This window comes from Scophthalmus maximus, chromosome 4 (assembly GCF_022379125.1).
Source record: "Scophthalmus maximus strain ysfricsl-2021 chromosome 4, ASM2237912v1, whole genome shotgun sequence".
Classification (NCBI taxonomy): Eukaryota; Metazoa; Chordata; class Actinopteri; order Pleuronectiformes; family Scophthalmidae; genus Scophthalmus; species Scophthalmus maximus.
Genome location: NC_061518.1, coordinates 3,471,239 through 3,491,904, shown reverse-complemented (window position 1 = coordinate 3,491,904; position 20,666 = coordinate 3,471,239). Strand labels below are relative to the sequence as shown.

Below are 20,666 nucleotides of genomic sequence, written 5' to 3'. Positions count from 1 at the left end.
TAAATCCAAGATGGGCTGAAGAGCCGTTCGCTCTCGTCCACAGCATGCGCTCCATTAAAGAGATGGCGCAAGACAAATATGTGTGGTCGTATAGCTCTGTGGTCGCTGGAGAAAAGAGCAGGGAAAAGAACATCACGACTACAGTAACCATGTGTATTATTACTCGTGGGTTAATAAAGGCTTTAATAAAGAATAAAGAACTTCAGCATGAACTCTTGAAAGGGGCTGGCTTGGAGGAGAAATAAGACTCGGTATATCACCCGTTATAGTATGTAATGGGAGTATACCTGTCTGACTGAAATGGCCCCCGCTGTGTTCCTCGCCCACACAAGCGTCTTACAAAACAGAGAAGAAGAAAAAAAGGCAAAGAGAGTGAGTGTGTTAACGCTGCACATCAAAAGGTATTTATATCCTTGACAAAATGTCTGCTTTGCTGCCGGGGGGGGAAAAAAGGAGCACATACCGGATCCACGGTTACATGTGAGCAGTAATGTGGTGACTAGATGGGAGGGCTGGTACACAACGCTTCCCTGGTTTAAGTTGAGCATGACCTCTCGTCGTGTAATTCAATTTCATTCGTCCACTTAACTTATTCGTGTCACCTGCCAGACCCTGGTGCGATTGTGCATGCACTCAGTCTTCATGGGTTTCAGAACCATCCCGACCGGAGAAGACGACGGCTGGTAAACCTGCGTCGGGATCATTTCACCTCTGAAGGCCCTGCAAAGACACCAAGTGACCGATCAGCTAACGAAACAGCGCCATTGTTGAACCGGACCGGCAACAGTTGAGCAGTACTAAGTAGAACCGGGAAAATGGTTGTGTACGTAGCCCATATGAAGGAGGTGAGCAGAAGGTAAGTGCTACAGTACATGTCCCAGGCGTGATGAATGACGCGTCTCCACATCCTCCCATTGTACAAAAAAAGGCAAAATGAGGGAGCCAATCGCGAGCCGGTCTCAGATCTCAATCCTGACACTAGAATATAAATCAATGTGATAAGAACTACCTAAAATGATGGGAACCATCTTTGTGAAAAATGTATTCACTATGTACCCATCAGCTAACATGGAAGATGGCGGGGTTTATGACCTATACTGCAGCCAGCCACCAGGGGACTATTACGGTGATTTGGCTTCACTGTTGGGGAGCTGTCTTGTCATCCATCTTTATGTTGATCTATTTTTTAACTTCATTTGAAAAAGTTATTTTCAGTTTTATTTCAAACGGCACAAAGTATATTATATGCAAATGCTCCCTTAATGATCTATCCATTTTTCTTTAAAACCACTAAGCTCGCCTTTGGGAATATTGGGTATCACAGAGCTGCTACCTAAGTCATTTCATTTGAAGTATGAATGGCATGTGAACCACAGCATTTTTTTACTTTGATCACCAATGTGAGACATTTTTAACAAAATGTTCTTTTGAAAAAGTTTAATTTCGTGCCGTGATTGTCCAGAATTTCCGATGAGAGCTTCCACTGATCAAAGGACATGACTCTTGTCCGGCTTTGCACGAAAGTTTTGTACGCGGTGAAATATCCACTGAACATTACTTATTATTCTATATGACTCCAGTGCAGCTCGATTACACGGAACTACAATCGTTGATGTTATGAGAGTGATTTATAAGAGAAACAAAACCAAGTTGTCAAACTTTAAGGTGGGTCCTCCTAAATGTTTTATGTCCACCATTACAAAACTGCCAGGGAACTGAATTGGTTTATGATCCTAAAAATCCAGTCATCATCATCATCATCATCATCATGGTGTGCTGAGGGTTGAAAAACAGCAGAACCTCTCGGTGAGATTAAAGGATCTAAGCAAAATTTCAGATCTCTCTTTTTAACCATGGATTATCAGAAAATGCCTTGCGATGCGTTAATATCTCTGCGATATCAACACCAGCCACGGGCTCCTGAGGTCTCCGGCATATGAATTTGTGCAGGCTCAAGCTCAGCTCCCTTTTGACTCACCTCGGTAATTGGTTTCACTGTGATCTACGGTGGCTGTTAAGCTATTCATAAAGGGGAGCCGACATCGCCGCGGGGAGACCTGAGTGAACAGCAAACCACTCTGTGCAGCCCGGCAGTATGATGCACTCACTTAGAAATAATAAAGAGAGGGAACTCTGTCGCTTTAATTGCTGCTCATGATTAAAAGGGAAAACTATTTAATTCAATGGGTACGGAGCCAACCGTAAGCAGAGAGGTATTCCCAAATAACCTGTTTCCGCATAAACCAGCCAGTTGTGCCATTAGCGGCACAGTTGGGGAGAAAATGCACCAGCCTTATTTCATTTTGTCTTACCACTTTTTGTATCACATGATGAAAGATAAACAGTCCACTCACTCATTTCCTTTTTACAGAGGATATACCGATTGCAAGCATCAGCTGAAATTCCTACTCCAGCAGTGGCGAAGGTCGTGGTGCTTATCATCACTTTTTTTATTTTTTATTATGACAAAGTATTTAAAAATGTCGTCATGGGAACGTTCTGTTAGTTAAGCCCATAGTTGACTGACATTTTCATTAGCGGTTCTTTTTTTCCCCTTCTTTTAAAAAAAAAATCTGCAGTATATCTCCGCAAATGCTGGTAACAAATCTCAGGCAATAAAGCGTAACATAATCAGGGCTTTATGGATGAGGGATATTCTCTGTGGCAGCTCATTATTATTCACACCTGTGGACAACGTGAGTGATTCTAAGGGTATGAGGTTGTTTTGTTCCGTCTGAAATTGCTTTAAATATGTTGATTAAAGACATTTCCCCCCCAACGTTTTGTCGTCTTCAGCAATCAGGGTGCCGTGATTTGTAGGCAAAGACTCTACGTTTACCTTCACCGATTATCCGTCTCCTCAGCAGAGAGGGTGAAAATGTGTCCAAAAAAATGGATCAGAGGAGAAAGTTAATCCATTTTTAGTGTTTCATTACAAATAATTGCAAACTGTAGCTGTCTTCAGCCTGCGAGATGTGTCGTTGTGATTCTTTTGCAGCCATTACATTTGAACAGTTTTGGGTTTTGGAGTTTTGAAAAAAAACACAATTTGGAGATTGTACATTTTTCAATATTTGACATTAATCATACAACAAATTTTGAAATAGATTGTTGCCAGAATGACATTTTGACCACAGGCACCAAATTCTGGGAGTTACACTACAAACCCACTATGTGCAATCCAGTTCACACTACATTTAGCCTTTTACAGTGTACATAGTATTGCTATTTTTGTATTGGGTTTGTATTCGTATACTCATTTATTACTATTACTATTATATTTCTATTTTTACTCTTCCCATTGCTGATGTGACAGCAAATGTTCCCAAAGTGGAACTAATACAGGATTATAATCTTAATTTTGAATTGATCAACATAATGAGGAAAGATAACAAACTATCCCCCGTGCTGAACAGTCACCTGTATCACCCTCGCTTTGGAAAAGAGAACACAACACACTGTAACTGTATTTATGCATTGAGAATACACTTACATTCACTGATCAAAACAATGAGATCAGTCCTTGTCATGCTAACCCCACATCCCTTTTTAAAGCTAATGTGCAGTACAAGAGCGTTGCTCTTCCCTGTGTAATTAAAAATGTTTCTCCAAGTAGCAATCTGAATTCCCCTCAAGTTGTTAGGGGGGATGAGATTTGTCCGTTTTGAAACAATTCCTAGGGGACATGGCTGCCTAAAGTGTAACCTGCAGAAACTAAGTGCACTTCAAAAATAAAAAAAATGAAATGGTTTTGGGCCTGGATTGACATGATGGCTTTATCTAGCAACGCCAACTGACGCCCGAAAGCTCCCGGCAGCACAAATTACTGTCTGTATCTCGACATGAATTCGGGACACTAATGGCAATTTTCATTTTCATTTAGGGAGGCTATTGCTGAGCTTTAAACACTCAGCACAGAACTTATCAAACGAGGCAATTATGCACTTTTGGCGTCTTGAATTCCTTATAAATCCGCAGCTCAGTAATCATTGACAACTCAGCCTGTACTTCTTGGACAATTAGCATCCTTGAAATTTTTGCTACCTCCAGGCAATAATTTCATCACGGGATGAAAGTGATCTTCTGCAGTCAGATGTTTGTTGTTGTTGTTGTCCTCCAACGAGAGTCATTAATTACAAGAACCTTTTTACTGTTTGTGTTTCCACTTGTTTGGTGCACGCACTCAATTTCTCCCCTCTTGTTTAAGCCTCTAAACTCGCAGGGCTCAATGGGTTGTCACATCATTGTCTTCGAGACAGCGACTTTGGACAAAACACGATGAATGAACAGTCAAAGAATTGTGCAGTGCAGTAATGGGGGGGGGGTGTCAGAAGAGAGGGAGGCTCGTCCTGATGCGCTGTCACAGAGGATATTCTCAAGGCCTGATCAGCCGCCGCTCTGCGGGCTAGATGCTCATACAGACACACAAAGGCACTCGCTCTCTCTCTCTCCAATGCACACACATGCGTTGAATCCGAATAACATCCACTAGGCGCACTGGGCCGCGTGCAAAACAAGGGCACGCACACCATTTCTGAACAAGTAGCAACTTGACTTGAGCTGTGGTGATCCTGAGGGCCTGGCATGTCACGCAGTCCATCATTCATCACTCGAATGCCGCTGACAAGGTCACCGTCTTTCAAAGCGTCTTCTTAGCTCGTGCTGAATACGCTTCCGCAGAAGGAGCTGTCTCATCCAATCAACCCCTTGTAACTGTATTTGATTGACAGCCGGAATATCTCAACTTTGCCAAGCTATGCCATCAGTGTACAACAGTAATGTCAAAAATCCAACCTTGGGTATACTGAAGTGACATCTCAAGAGGAGTACTTTAGGGGTTGTCGTGCAGGAAATCTAAGGATGGCTGTGGAGGGAGTTGACTGAAGAGTTTAGATTCTTTCACCAGCCCACATTTGTTTGGTTCAAATGCACCTTCTCAGGCTCTGAGCCAATAAGAACGAGCAGAAAGACGCCACGTGAAAAGTTGTGGGCGCAATTCCCCACCGACTCTGCATGGTGCAGTTTGTTGGTGTTGTGGAAAATAAAAGCAGAGTGACTACAGGGTACAGATGTGTGGGGGTTTTTTTTTTGTATGAATCCAAATGCTAGACTACAATTAAATCCTTCAGCTGGTCTTTTGGAAGTGTCAAGGAAAATCAATCCCTGCAAATGATCCAAACTGTCTTAATTTCACAAGCCCATTAAGTAACATGAATGCAGGGCGTTCCGTATCTACTGGGATGTTTCTCCTGATACATTAAAAAGTAATTAGCAGGAAAATGAGTCCGAGCAGAGGCTTGATGAGTTTGCGTCCTCCCGCATGCGTTGCATCTGTTCCGTGTTGTAAAAATGAGAATCATACTAAGATTTTTTTCAATCCGCCGCTCTCTTTTAATTTAATATTCATGACATGTGAAGTCCAGTCGCAGGCTCGACCGATCATGCTCATAATCAATTCCCCGCAAGGCTCTCGACGAGAGGATGAATAACAGAAGGAGCAGTAAAGTGCAACATGAGGTGCTGTCAGGTGATGATGGAGAGCGAAGGCCACTGATAATGACTCACACGTGCAGTATGACTTCCTTTCTTACAACTCTCAGTTTAATTATAGAGAACACAGAATCAAACCAGACAAACCAGCAATAGCTGATTCATTGAAAAATAAAATGATATAGTTATTCATTCTTGCAACTGGGCTACTTACTATCCAACACATGCATTGCATCTCAATTCTCCACGTACACATTTCTTGACAACATATATTTGAAATCCCTTTTTATTAAATGTCTTCTGCCTGTTTGGATCCGGCCTCAAAATTGGACTCTAGCTGCTTCTCTCTCCCTTTCTTTCTTTTTTTCATATTTGGAGCTGATGTAGTTAAAATGTATGGGTTTTTTTCCACGGCTCTAGCGCCTCAGGTTCCACATTTCCCCATTTGTCTTTAAGTCCAGTCCACACGTGGAATAACTCAACAGCCATCCAGTTTTACTCCCATCTATCCATTCTGTCAAACGGGCGTCCATTGCAGGAGCTCGGGGAGCTGGAACCTGTCCCATCACACATTTACATATGGACAGTTCAGGCTCATCTAAGCTAATCTCAGGAATCTGTTCTTATTTAAATAACGTCACCTGAGACATGGTGATTTATGAGAGGGGGCTATATAGTAGCAGCTGCCATATATTATCCTTGAAAAGCAGGTGACCATGGAACCATTTCACATAGAGAACGAGAAGAAGAGAAATTCTATCCTGTCCCTTATCGCTGAAAGCCAGAAAGGGAGAGAAGACCTTATTCTCGAGCGAAGATCCCTATCAACAGGTTTTGCCTGGAAAGAATTGTGTGGCCAGCTGCTTTTTCAAGGCCCTCTCTGTATTCCTGCAGTGGAGATGCCCCGAGGCCTCGGGTGACCCCTGAGTCCATATCTGACAGCACAGCCTCCAGAGATGTGGTCATGATGAAGAGCAGGAGGTAGAGAGGGCATCTGTGAGGAGCTGGCACCATATTTAAGTATTTCCTCCCAGAGGGAGTGGAGACGACTCCCCCACAGTCCATTCACTAGTACAACTACAAGCCCTAAAACCTCCCCTAAAGGGGCAGTAAGCGATTCTGGAGAAAACTTGTTTCTCTCGCTGCTGTTGTTAGTTTACTGCTCTGGCCGGGCCACGAACCCACGGCCTCGGATATGGGAGCGTGACGAACCACCGGGCAAAAATTACAAAAATTAGACACTGGGGCTTTAAAAACAACTACAACAACAAGCAAAAACTTAGAACCTGAAGGGTTGTCATCCTGTTGTCAACAAGCAGCCCCTGTCCTTGTGCAGACAACATCTGCTCTAATCACAGCTGTGGTTTGGGAGGTTTGTTGCACTTCTCCTCCAAGACTCGTCACATGCATCTCTGCAGGCGTCAAATTTAATTGTACCCAGAAAGCAGGCGTTGCCAACTCTTGTCCCTAGGAGGACAGAAGATTTGTTTTTTCCACTTAGTCCTCTGAACAATACGTACAGTTCACATGCTCACATTGGCTTACGGCAGAAGGAGATTGTCCCCCACCAAAAAAATACCGTAGACCTGGTAAGTCCGTCAAGTTTGTGTTTTTCAACGGTTTTGCTTATATTCTGTTAGTACTAGTGCTGATAGTTTGTATAGCTTAGTTGGTTACACCGCTGACTTTGGTACAGAAGGTTGAACCCCAATTGATACTCACTCATATGAGTTTAAAAAATCATTGATTGTAAGTCACTTTGGATAAAAGCGTGAGCAAAATGAATGTAAAGATGAGTAACAATGACTCTGCCATGTAACCCTAACCCTTGGTTGTTGTCATTTTCCTGCTGCTGCTTGAAAGGAAGGTGAATGTGTGGGTGACTGACGAGCTACACGATATTATGGAGGAGGGAGGACAGGGGACAGGAATGCAGGAAAACAAGCTACCAGCCAGAAGACGGTCGACCAACACTCATGACTGTGGTTGGACGCTTTTCTTTGAAAAAAGAAACTCATCTCAAAGAAGACAGTCAAACATCACCTACAGTATATGTTTTTGACGGCATCTACCCCGGATCAATGCTGACTGACAATTATTTGAACCGAATTTCTGCATGAAAAAAACCAAAAGGATAACATTCTTTCATCCTGGTCTACTGTCTCAAGGATTGTGAAGGAAAAAACCCCCCAAACAAACACATTGTAATGCTGACTTGGTGGCAGATACAGTATTAAGTATTGATCCCATCTGTTGCCGAATAGCACTGGAGTTGTCACTCCCAGGGTGAGATTCTGTGTCTTTTCCTTCATATTGAAGGTGACACCAACTCATCTAAGAAAAACACTCTGGCAGACATTAACAAAATATGCCCCATCCCCGTTTTCCAGTTTGCAGCATGTTTATGTATTCTTTCGTATCCGGGCTTTTCTCCAAATGTTTTACCCCTCTTTTAATTTTTTCGTTCAGCTTTTTTGCCCCATAAAGCTGCCCCATAAAGCTTTTTTGCCGTGCTTATTTTGTTATTCACAGATAAACAGTACATTTAAAGATGCTTAGTGCAAATATCTAGACCGGCGACATTAACGCAGCACCTGTGGTTGTTAAAAGAACATCAAGTAGCACAGTTTTGTCGCTACAGCATGCATTCGCTAGTTTCATAAAGTTGCAGAGTAGATGTAGTTGTGTGTTTTTCTTCTCCTTCTAGTGGTTGCCACTTAAAAAACATCAAGTAGTGAATGTTTGATGCAAAGTAGCCCTGAAGGGACAGTGCCGAATGCAATGAGGAGCCGGAACTGAGAGCAGGTGGAAAAATTAAAGTGACACAGTGTGTGTGTGTGTGTGTGTGTGTGTGTGTGTGTGTGTGTGTTTAGGGGGAGGGTGTTGATAAAGCTTTAGGAGTGCAGTGGAGAGATTCCAAAGTTGCCTCGAAAAAGCTGAGGCAGGATGTTTTCCTGTCAAAGCAAAACAGACATAGATATGCTGACGATCAAGTGTAACTTGGCCAGAAGGATGAAAATAAAATAAAAAAAACTGCTAGATGTTCATTATTAAGTCAGCCATGCTAATTAGCACTTTTTTCCCCCTCATTTTTTTGTTTTTTTAAAATCTGTCAGATTAGCCACCAGAAATGCAGGTTAAAATGTGTCGGCCGAGGGCAAAAAAACATGACTGGCAGATGTTGCGTTTCAGCCCTTAAGCACATCTCGCTTCGAACATGTAGATACTCAACGGTGAAGATGCCAAGTAAGGCTTCAGAGGATTTGCTCTTTAGAAAACCAGTAATTCACGTGTTGAGAAAAAAGGAGGCAAGGAAAGAGTAAAGTGAGTGTTTATCACTCTCATGAAAGTTGGCCATTTTCCATCCGGTAACCACGTAAAAGCATTAAAGGGGCCGTAAGCAACTTTACTCCGATACAATTTTTTTGTAAGATTCAGCGAATAGTTCCTCAGGGTCTGCTAGCTGTCGGTTCTGTGTGCGCCAGAGAGAAAAAAAACAGTTTTTTCAACGCAACCCTGGTTCTGTAAATTGAAAACAAAAAAAATGGTGCGGGCCGCACCACACAACAGTGTGTGTGCAGTTTGTAAACATCACTCCCCGACACCTTAAGAGACGTTCTAGTGACAAACGGTACTACTCAGGGGTTTTGGCTCTTGTGGCTATCGCATTGGTCTCCCATACAGGTTAGATCCTTGGCCAGTGCAGTAAAATCCTCACCAACAACAAAATTGCTTACTGCCCCTTTAAGAGTACAGACAACCACATAAATCACAGCAGCAGCCGGACACATTTCTAAGGTGCCACTTGAGCACAGAGGTGTGAAGGGACCGAGGTGCATGGATTCATCAAGTCTGAGTAGAGTACGTCACTCAGACTAATGCTGTCTACACATGATCTTAGCTGCAGTCGCTACTTTTGATATACTGTACTAGTACAAAATTTATGCTGAGGAAAAAAGCAGCTAAATGAGCAATGTTATTGTGTCTCTGCAAATGTAGATGTTTCTCTTGTGCAGCAGTGAAGTGTGAAACCCGAGCATTGTGTTTGGTGCCGCAAGGTTCAGCAGGAAACCACTGGCTCAGGGAAGCACTGAGCAAATCATGCCAGGAACAAAAAAGTCTAGCAGCCACAGTGGCTCTGTACTTACAAGACAAGGCGACGCTTTGAGCAAAACGCTGACGTCGGCATCCCAACAAGCTAAAGATGACAACATGCTGACCTTGGTTTAATGTGATCGAATGTTAACATGCGCAATCAAGTATTTGCAATAATCCCGAGGTATAGATGCAGTTGATGAGCATTACTAGCATTAAACTATTTTTTATTGTAATTGGTATAAAACCCATGCAATAAGAACTACATCTCTCTAGAAATTCCCCAGTTTGGGATCAATAAAGTCTGTCTGTCAATGAAAGAATTCATTCCACCTGAATGTAAAAGACTCTTTTTATATATATAGTTCTGCTTTGCAGCTACAATACCTATGAATGTTTAATATTATTTATTTGGTCCAAGAATGTTGCCGTAGGAGTGCAAATATAACACCAGACAATATGAACCAGTCACATACAGTAACAACAGAGGACAGATGGGGTTCATGAAACCATACCAATTATTTGCATTACTTCTGAAGTTGACACCAACAATTTAAGATCTAATAGGGGTGATTCAAAATTTGTTCAGAGTCTCTTTACTTTACACACAAAGAGGAACAGAGTTCCGAGGCCACATTTGTGTGCGGTTTCCACAGATGCACCTTAAACAGCCCAAACACTTGCAGCTCAAGTGAAGTGAAGAGTCCCATTCCTCTCTGTATGGAAGTTAGTACCCTGTCCAGAATATTTTCTATTTTTATGAAATGCCAGCACTAGTCAATTCTCCAACAACAACCAATTGTTCACGACTTAAACGAGAAGCAGTAGTGTGACTTTCTTATACTACACAAAAAAAGAGCTACAACCACTTCCCCTTGATTTTGTAACAGACACATTCTCAGACACAGACACCACATATTAAGCTTCTATGAACATACCCTCCCCCCCTCTCCTGGCAAATGGCAGACAGGGCGAAATGATGGTTACTGGACCATCTCAGCGAGCAGAAAATCTGAAGCTGTTATAAAACGTTATAACACTCATGTTGAATTGACGTTTTTCCCATGCATTATTTTCTTCTTGCTTCTCTCTCGTGTTCAGTGCAGTCCATCACCAGTAATTATAGCCTCAAGAACGAGCATTGGAATTGAATCAACACCTCTGTGACACAGTGTCAGAACAATTGTGTTAATTGGTTGAGAAATTTCACCAGGTTTAGATATTTCAACTGCTGTGTACCCCACCAGAGCCAAGAAGGAAATGAAAATAACATACCGTAATGGCTGCTAGTTCAGGGACTTTGTTTGTCAGTATGTTTATAGCAAAGTTTTATTTCCAGATTCTCACAAATTTAAATCGAGGCAAACTTTGAGTCTTTGCAACATGAGAAAAAATACTACCATTTATATCACTGATGGTTGAATGTATTTATTTGTTTCTATTGGTCCTGTACAAGTAAAGCACTGTGTCATATGCATACATCTGAAAAAGACTGCACACTGCACACAATATCAGCCTGATTGTAGCCCAACCTGGAAGACATAGGCCGTTGGGTGGATTCCGAAATGATCAATGGTCATATGGCATGACAATCTATCATTTTATCTAGTAGCAGAAGTAGTGTTTCATAATTGAAGACAACCGACGCCAAACCATCCTTGATGGGTTTCAACACCTCTGTGATGTTGACCAACAGGAGCACAGCAAAGGCAAAAGATAATTCTTGTTGTTGGCGTCGCAAGGTGGAGCTGTGTAACATAAGAAAGGTTTTTAGGCTTTTCTGAGCGCAAGACACACATTGCTTCGGACGTCTCACTAGTTAGTGCACATTTGTCTGCTAAATATGCTTCAATTGGCTTATGCAAACTTTGACGCCGATGTCCCACTGAACCACGTTACAAAGCAGTTCAATAAACAGTTGCTCGATGATCTACATATAGAAAACATTCATGTTAGACAGCCAAAATTCGTTGTCGGGTACACAGTCATCCTTTTTTAGTTCACCATCCAACAGCTTTATGGGACAGACATTCAAAACACAGCCTCCTTTTATCACCGACTAGCCTAAACACACATGGATTATTCATGTGGAGAGATGCCTTAGGATCTCTTTTCAGCAGTAAAGTGACAATGAATGAAGAGGACAAGGAAACATAAGGCCCCTATAGGCTGCGACTTGTGGATGGGTGCTCCCTACACATGTAAATTATGTACTTTTGAGTGCCCCCGCCCCGGTACATCCTCGCTCAAATGCCGCTTCTGCTGATGAATGGAGCGGATTTCCCCAGAGGAAGGAGGGGTTACGGACATCAAATGGGATGGGGCATTGGGGGAGGGCTGGAAGCTTTACAGAGAGAGGTTGTTGGGTGAAAGGGGACCTTGCTGTGGGCAAGGATTGGGTAAAAAACTCATTGCGTCCTGGGTTTATATCGCTGGCTAGTCCCTCCCTCCTCTTAACCCCTCCCCGACCTCGTTTCTTTTCATCCTTTTTCAATAAAAAGGGTTTTTGTTGTTTTGGTGGCGGGGTCAAGCACAAAGGCACACAAAACGTTTGGCAGCTATCAGACACCTGAATTGTACCCCTCAATCCTGGCTATGTCTGACACAAATCAGTGTCCTTTGCATCCCTGTTGGCTTCACACTCATGGTTAGACTCATATTCAATCCATCCCAAAGATGTCTGACAGCCAGTCCAGTGAAAAGTAGAAATCAGCTCTCCTGGATCAGCACTGAAGTTAGTCATGTTGTGTTTTTATGGGTCTAATGTGTTTTTGTGTTAAAGTGAAAAATGTTGCCTTTGTGAAAGGTTTTTCTCAGTTGAAGATGACACTAAAGTTGACAAGCAGACCATCAAATGTACAAGTTTAATTTTTTTCCCACCGAGGCATCAACAGGAATCATTTTAAAGAGTGGTTTTCCAAGTTTAAAAAAAAGGTATTTTTGAAGAATACAACTAGACGATCAGACGCTGTTCATACCTTTTAGAACTGCTCCCAAGTTTTCTATTTTTATGTAGGCATCTACAAAAGGGATACAGACAGAGTAAACCTGTAACTGGGAGTTAGAAAGTGTAACCTGCATCTAGCTCTATTAAGGAAGCAAATCAGAATAACTATACTTATACTATTTATGTCCAGCACTTACAGTCCATATTTAATATTATACAGATAAGTTGCCACCCTGTGTTAATGTCCATGAACTTGTGAAGGAATCTTTCATGGCTTATCTGGGTCAGGTAGTGGCCAACACAAAGCAAACATATCTATCAGTTGCAGCAATGGAATTCAGTCCAAGGAAAAACATAAAGCAACAATAATTTTACTAACTTACCATAATTTATAAGCATTTTTTCTATCGGATATGAATAGTGATTACACACATGTAGTTATGTCCAATGATCACTCAGTGTACCGTAAAGGCTCTCTCCTCCATTAATTTATGTCAGAGCCTGGTCTGACAATTTCAAGTCCTGAAATAACAATTGTCCACCATTAACATTATTTTAAACATGCTTTTAATTACATTAGATACATCAATATTACTTTTTGATCGTGTTCACGCGGGCTTTAGGAAAACTTGTGAGCTGGGGGAATGAGTTTTCAGGACACGAAGAATGTCATTCGCGGAAGCATTTTCTGCACGCTTGATGTATGAAGTAGAAAGGTGACAGAAGTTAACAGTTGTGAAATAGGTGCTACCACAAATCCGAAGTGTACCAGGTAAGAAGAATGTATATATATATACTCGAAGTGTTAATTCCTGGCTTGAACTTGCATTACATAGTTCTTTACATTTCAATGACATGTGGGACCTCTCTGTTGACAGTTAACCTAATGCATTTAAGAAGATCACAAAGTGCATATTTTCTAAGCATGTTTAGACCTTCCATTACAGCTCCTTGGGATAACCTTGGTTGCTATAGCTACCGCTGATGATAATGGGGCCACATCCTAGAGATACAGATAAGTATTGGACATTGGTAACGTCTCTCTGAACTTGCCTTGTGCCGCCATTTTCTGTTCAAGAGAGGCCTGCTGAATCAGACACAACAGACTTAATTGTGAAAGAGAAGTGAAATGAAAATAGATCCAAACAGGGAAAATAACCGTATCACTGCCAATGACCTTAGAGATTTTGAGGGGCATAATGACTTGTCTCGAATTATTATAGTCTGAAACCAGACCACATTCATGACAATCTGACTAGCAGGTCTTATTGTGAATTGTGTGAATGGACAAAGGATTTTCATCAACTTGTGTCTTTTGGATGACGACAGATGACTGTTAAATGAGATAGTTAAGAAAGATATGCATATCACTAATAAGACAAAAATAAATAAAACTTTACTTTTAAATTTGGGGTTGATAAATGCTTTCGGCGGCCGCAGCAATCACACTAACTTCGCTGCATTCCTGAGTACAGTCATGTGAACGCTCTGTTATGTTCAACAGAGTGTGTTGCCCTCCTTCCTTTCCCGAGGAGCCCAGTGAGGATATTCAAATGCAGATTTTTGGCATCGATTACCATGGCAACAAACAAAAAATTTGGGTCAGGCCTGACAATAGCATGAGATGATCCTGCTGACAATTGTTTCCATCCTATTGACAACTGCTTTGAATTTAAAAAAAGAAAAAAAAAAACAGCTTTCATCAGAAGGCTGTAATAAGCTTTGCATGTATTTTGCACACATGCAACATATACGATATATATACATATATATATTTTTTTCATAGAGACTTTATCTGAGCTCCCTGTGGGAGAGGATACTGCTGTTTGTGAACAGTAGAGAGCAAAGTATGCATAATAAATTACTTTTCCCTGCCATTGTGGAGTGCATTGTAACATTGTTAATTTTCTGAGAGTTTGAGCCAGTGCTAGCAGACAAAATGCAGATTTTGTAGCATCTCTCATGATAATGCACATCTGCCACTCACAATCCAAACAGGCTTCCGGGGACCCGGATTTGAGTCCATTGCATTAGGCAGGTCAATAGAGTCCTTTAATTTCTCTTATCTCCATAATTACACGTAATCTCCTAGTCTGTCAGTACGGAAGATAAAAAAAAAAGTTTTTTTTTCCTGCGAGGACGGAATGATTTAACTGGGAGGCTTTTCATTCCCTTTTAGTTCTTTTGAGATAAGGCACAGTTCTTTAATCTTGCATTTGGGATGTCTATCACACATAAATGAGGCGTCCCACGAGCACATTACATGCCAGTCAGAGGAGCAGAGCGATTCCTGGAGGTGGTTCCATGACAGACTGATAACTTGCTCTTCCTGCAGCTGATTGAAATGCAAACACTTTTAAACGATTTCAGAAAGGTCTGACATGTTAAAATTCTTAAGTTTGAGGACTGGATGCTCTCCATGACACAACTGAGGAGTCTTGAGTCAAAATTTAAGTATGAAGCTGGAGGCAGGGAGGTGATTTGCTCAATTTAGCATCGAGACTTAAAATCAGAAGGACGTGCCTTTTTCTGAACTCTCTCTCTCTCTCTCAAGAGTTCAAACACTTCTTTAAAGCTTAATAATTTATGTCCTGTGTTTAATTAGTACACTAAGGCTGTTTTCACACATGAACGCCTAAAAATATCCAGAAAATTGGCTCCGGACATTTTACAGAGTGTGCCTTTTACGAGGGACGAAGGTAGCAGGAGATTGTCCGAGTCAGGCGCGTTTCACAGCAACGGGAACATTTCCGGAACATTCTGTTGGGTCTTGGCAGAGCACGCAAGAGACAGGACATGGGGATAACTCCCGTGTGGAAAGCAGTTCTTTTCGTTTACGGTCATCAATACATCCACTCGCCCGTTGTGAATTTCCCGTACTTTTGCATCCCCACATACAGCCCCTGTGCAGAAGTTCAGGAATGTGTCTGTTTTGACATTTATGGAGTCTACGTACAACTCGGCAAACCAAATGCTAGAATAAATATGATGAGGTAATTGTAGTTCTGTACTGTCGAGAGAAAATTGAAAACCCAAGCCTGTACTTGAAGTGTATTTTTGAAGGGTGTTCCGCGCTCGCCCAGTTTACTTTCTGCTCCACCTGCTGCTGTATCAGCGAGCCATCCGGCAAACAGCTGTAGTCCACCAGGCTGCCACGCAGCCAGCCATTCGGGCGCTCAGCTATCAAATGATTAAGGGCACAGGATAAGGATGAAAAAATTGCGACCGACTCATCTGTGGCTCGCATTAATCTGCTGTTGGCAGCGGCGTTTGGATCGCATTAGCATTATTACAGAGAGAATCAGCTGGTTACAGGAGATGGGGGTTGCCTGCATCCGCGGCAGCGGCAATGCTGGAGCAGGATGGAGCGGGGCTAATGGAGACTTAACTACAGTAATTCTAACTTTAGGGTCGTCTGGCAGCGTGCGACTGTGGAGGATATATTTTTTAACTGTGGTAACTGAGTTGTGATGAAAACATGCAGGATTTGTGACCCCCCCCCCCCCCTCACCCACATTACTGCAACATCCGTGCCCTTACACACTTGTATGAGAGATAGTTGCATACCCTACCGTTTCACTGATTGGCTCCAATTTCATCTGTATATTTGGCTCCATGCGTGATCCAGACACTAAACCTAAACTTTCTGACCCCAACACAGAGTCTTCAGACTAGCATAACGTGGCTTTACTTATTTTGTCGCAAGATTTCAGCCCCTAAAGTGGATGTGAGTTCCCACAATGTGACTTTTTAACTTTTCACAGGTATGTGTCCACACTTTGTGATTTTACAATCATACATTTTACATACAGTATACATTATCTTTTTGTTTGGAAGATATACAATTAATTTGACCATTTTCAGAAAACAAACACCTATATGACCATCCAACACAAATATAATTGAAAAGTGATAGTATAGTATTGATAGGCTTTAAAAAATACATCACTTATACAATATTTAAATCACTGATTACACTACCACAGCTCAAAAAGTAGCTGGGACTCATTGTTAACAATTAAATTAGGCGGTATTTGTTTCCCACCACTTTATAAAAAATGTATCTGAATGGAAAGTGTATCATTTCATCATCATTGTAACATCTATTTTGCCTTCTGTGACTTTGATATTCACCAGAAAGAGAGAAAGAGAGCGAGTGAGGTTGCATCTCACATCCAATTGTGCTCCAGTGACAGAATGGCTCAAGATTTTCATCGCAGCTAAGTGTGGTCCGTGTGTGTGTGCGCGCGTGTGCATGTTTCAAATGTCAGATTGTTATTTTTTTGCCAAGGCTACGGAGTCGTTTATCAACTCTGGGAGCCCATCCATATGGATGCATGGAGAGATGGTATATGTGCTGTCTATTTGATTAAGGAGATCTTTGACAAAGGAGCCAGTACAGCAGAATGACAGCCGAGGCTCTGTGGGTTTACACTGTGTAAAGCCCGTCCTCGGGGACCGGCGACTAGTTGGAATTTAAAACAGTCTGGAGCCCGCACAGCGGTGCGCTGACGAGATGGGAGATGTTTCATGGCCACTTATATCCAAAACCTGTTGTCCTCATCAGTGTGAAGAAAATGTACCAAGCCTCAGTATATATTTCTTTGAGAAATTAATGTAATTGCAAAGTAGGCACTTAGAGATTTAATTCCAGTTGAATCAAACAACGACAACAACAAAAAAACTCCTTTTACTACTAAATAATTTTGTCCCGGTTTGCAAAACATACAGTGATTGCATCATCTCAATCACAACACAGCCATGTAATTTGGCGGGAGTTTAATTGGAAACCACATCGAAAAAACAAAAAACAACAAATTTTAATTAACCCTGCATCAGCACAATGGACTGCATCGGATAGAATGACTGAAAGTCACAAACATTATCAATTAGCCAAGCAGCCGGAGGATATAATGAGAAACCTTGAGCAGCTATAAGCTAATGTTGATCCACGCTTTTTATGATTAAATACTTTTTTTTTTACAACATCTCACCCCTTTTAAATCTACCACATTTTTTTTAGTTGACAAAATGAACATCATGCTGTATTGGAGAAAAGACCTGAAATTAGATATTGAAACCATACAAATGTTTGACTTCTAAAGAAACTTACTTCTTTTTGCAACCAGTGGTGTCGCCCTCTGCTGGTCATTCCACAGAATACTGGTTTTAAACACTTCCACGTTGGCTTAAATTTCTTGGACCGATGGATAAAAATGTTATGTGCAGGCTTTTTGAGAAAATCATTCTGGGAAAACCTTGCATCTCCAAAAAACATAACCCTGTGGAAAGTGAATTTAAAATGTTTCTCTTTTTTGGGGGGGATGTAGAACCTGTTCATCTTGTAGAAAAATATATTATCAAATACCGCATGCGTGCCACATCCTACATTGTAGAATGAGAAAAACACAATCCCCTGAAATCCTAGAGTTCCAAGTAGTTAATGAAGAATACCAGTCACAAAAGCCCAGCTTCAGTCATCATGTGTATTCTGGCATGAAGACGACACACACACACACACACACACACACACACATTATATTGAGCCTGGCACGTTATGAATCTATAACAAATCCTTTTACAGCACGGTTGTGAAGAATACTCTTCTGTGACAATGCGCTGAAAGGCTATCGCGCCGCAGCAGATGCGCAGCTTCCATGTGGGAGAGCGTCCTCTGACGAGGCTTCCACAAGCTGGGTTCATTGACATCGACGCCCCGGGGGACAGCCGTGGAACCGGGGCAGCGGCTCCGGCGGCCTCCCTGCGGCAGTGCCGCCTCCCTGCGGCACTGCTACGAACTCATCCAAGGGCCTTTCATCCGCAAGGTTGAGACAATGCCCAAGCAACTTTACACAGCATCCGCGGGAAAAGGTCAAATAAATGTGACCGCAAACACGCCCCCAAAAGAGGGATGCATCTAAGGACCTGTCGGGGCAGACGTCACAGTGTCTGCGATCTCTACAAGTGAACAGTATGCACATGACATCCAGGTAATAGTTTGTGACATTAATCGGAGAGAACGAGTTGTAGTCGTACACGTATGAGCATTAAGGGCATTAATTCAAGGACCTTATTCTTCTACTGCACAACTTTTAGGATTAAGGTTTTCACATGCAAAACCTGCTAATCTAAAACTGTGTTGCACTTGCTCAGTTAGAATTATCCAACAACATTTCTCTGCCTTGAGCAACTGAAATTTCAAAATGCTGGTTAAATATTAATGAGTCACCATTTTACCTTTTTTGCCTTCTTGTGAAGCCATGTATCCTTTTTATTTCCAGCGTTTTATTTAACTTTACAAACAGAAGAATTTCACCAAAGAATTCTTTGAAATCGGCTTTTCACTGAACAGTTTTCATTAACCTATGGTTATTACGGATCTAAGAATTTACTACTCCGCTTGCAAATGCATTTGGCGGAAACAAACTGCGTTTCACATAAAATATTTAATACATATTTATATATTTTTTAAACTACTGGCACATCATTGGCTACGTTTTTCAAACAGCCACTGCTTAATTTCATGTAAAATATCTCTCTACTATATTTCTATCAATTGGCTCATGCACTTTCCTCTTGCCAGGCTCAATCATCTCTCCTACTGGAAGTATTCCAGACTTAGAACATGTCGCGAAACTGAGCTCGTAAAGATTCAGGTTGGCTTCATCTCGTGGCCTCAGTGTTCCGTGGGACATTTAGGTTCATGAATGGGTCCACTTGAGAATCAATTGAGTGGTAGAAAGAGAAACTCTGCTGTAAGAGAATCAATACAACCAGGGCTGAAAAGACTTACAATTCTTCTAAGAAAGTAGTAGTTAGAATATTACTGCTGAGTAATTATACACAAATTAAAACGCAAAATTTTCTGCAGACAGCTCCGCTTAAATCCCACACACTCGGGCTTTAAGTCGTTCTAGTGAAAGTGTCCTTCAGACAGTCGAGTGTCTCACTTTTTCTTGTAAGCCGTCGACTGTGCAGTTGGAAATGTCATGAATAAGTCATAAATGATAAAAGGTCACGGGTTTTTTCTCATTTTCGATAAAGCTCACGGCAAACATCAGTGAGTCGTCTGTGATTGCAGATGTCACGAGTGGGTTTTTTATCCCGTTTAATCCCAAAAAGTGCTCACTAAATCCATAAAACATTAAATCAATGCTGTACTACATTGTGTATAAAATATGACGAGGTTTATTTAATTTCCTTATGTTTATATTGCATGTTTAACTATTTATTACTTTTTAAAATTATTTCCCCTTTGCTGCCGCAACATGGCACATTTCCCCCCGTGGTGGGATAAATAATGGATCTTGTCTTATCTTATCTAATCGTAAATTATTGAAGCTATAAATTGAACCTCAGCGCCTTTGAACATGGCACCAAAGTGATTTATTTTGCACAGGGTGGCGCGGTTAAGACTACAGATGGGACGATACCACTTTTTCGTGTCCGATCCGATACCGATCCTGCAACCATGAGTTTCTGCCGATACCGATCAGATGCTAATCTGATACAATCTTTTCCCCCCTCGTACAATAAAATATTAATAATGCACTGTTCAGGATGCACTTTGCTTAACCTAGCCATCTAAAACCTCAATACTCAACTGGAGGACAAATCATCAACTCCCCTAAAGGAAGACAGGCATAGCCAGCAACATGACTGAGTTATGGAATACTGCTGTTTTATTTTCTCACAGAAGTTTTGGCAGAATTTTTTTCGGTCAGCACCGTTCAAACAAGCAAAAAACAAATTGAACTGTAAACGGTTAATTAAATAATAATGATGAATTTACATAAAAATATGATGCCGGAATGTTGTTCAAGGCTTAGTAGATATGTAAATAGGCATTTATTTGGTATGTTTACTGTGATGGATCGGATTTTACTTCTTATTAATTCCAATATCCAATCCAGTCATTTTGGCCAATATTGCCTCGATACCTATATGGAATATCGGATGGGGAGATCCCAATACACGTGTAACCTTCTGGGTTAAAATCACACGCCCATGACTACCTTATCGTTGTCCGCCACCTGATAGTCTTTAGGTGTGTTGGGGTTTGTTTTATTACCAAACTATGATGCTGTTTCCCTGTGCGTCCCCCCCCCCATCCACTGGTCCCTCCCACTCATTT

The 20,666-nt window shown here is 41.6% G+C and overlaps 1 long non-coding RNA gene across 3 annotated transcripts in view; it reads right to left on the bottom strand.

Moving 5' to 3' along the window:
* LOC118302301 overlaps positions 1–20,666 on the bottom strand; it is a 104,037-nt gene that overhangs the window by 6,279 nt on the left and 77,092 nt on the right. For all 3 annotated transcript variants that reach the window (XR_007030615.1, XR_007030616.1, XR_007030617.1), the window contains one exon: positions 288–720. This is a non-coding gene — a long non-coding RNA (uncharacterized LOC118302301). The remainder of the gene's footprint in view (positions 1–287; positions 721–20,666) is intronic.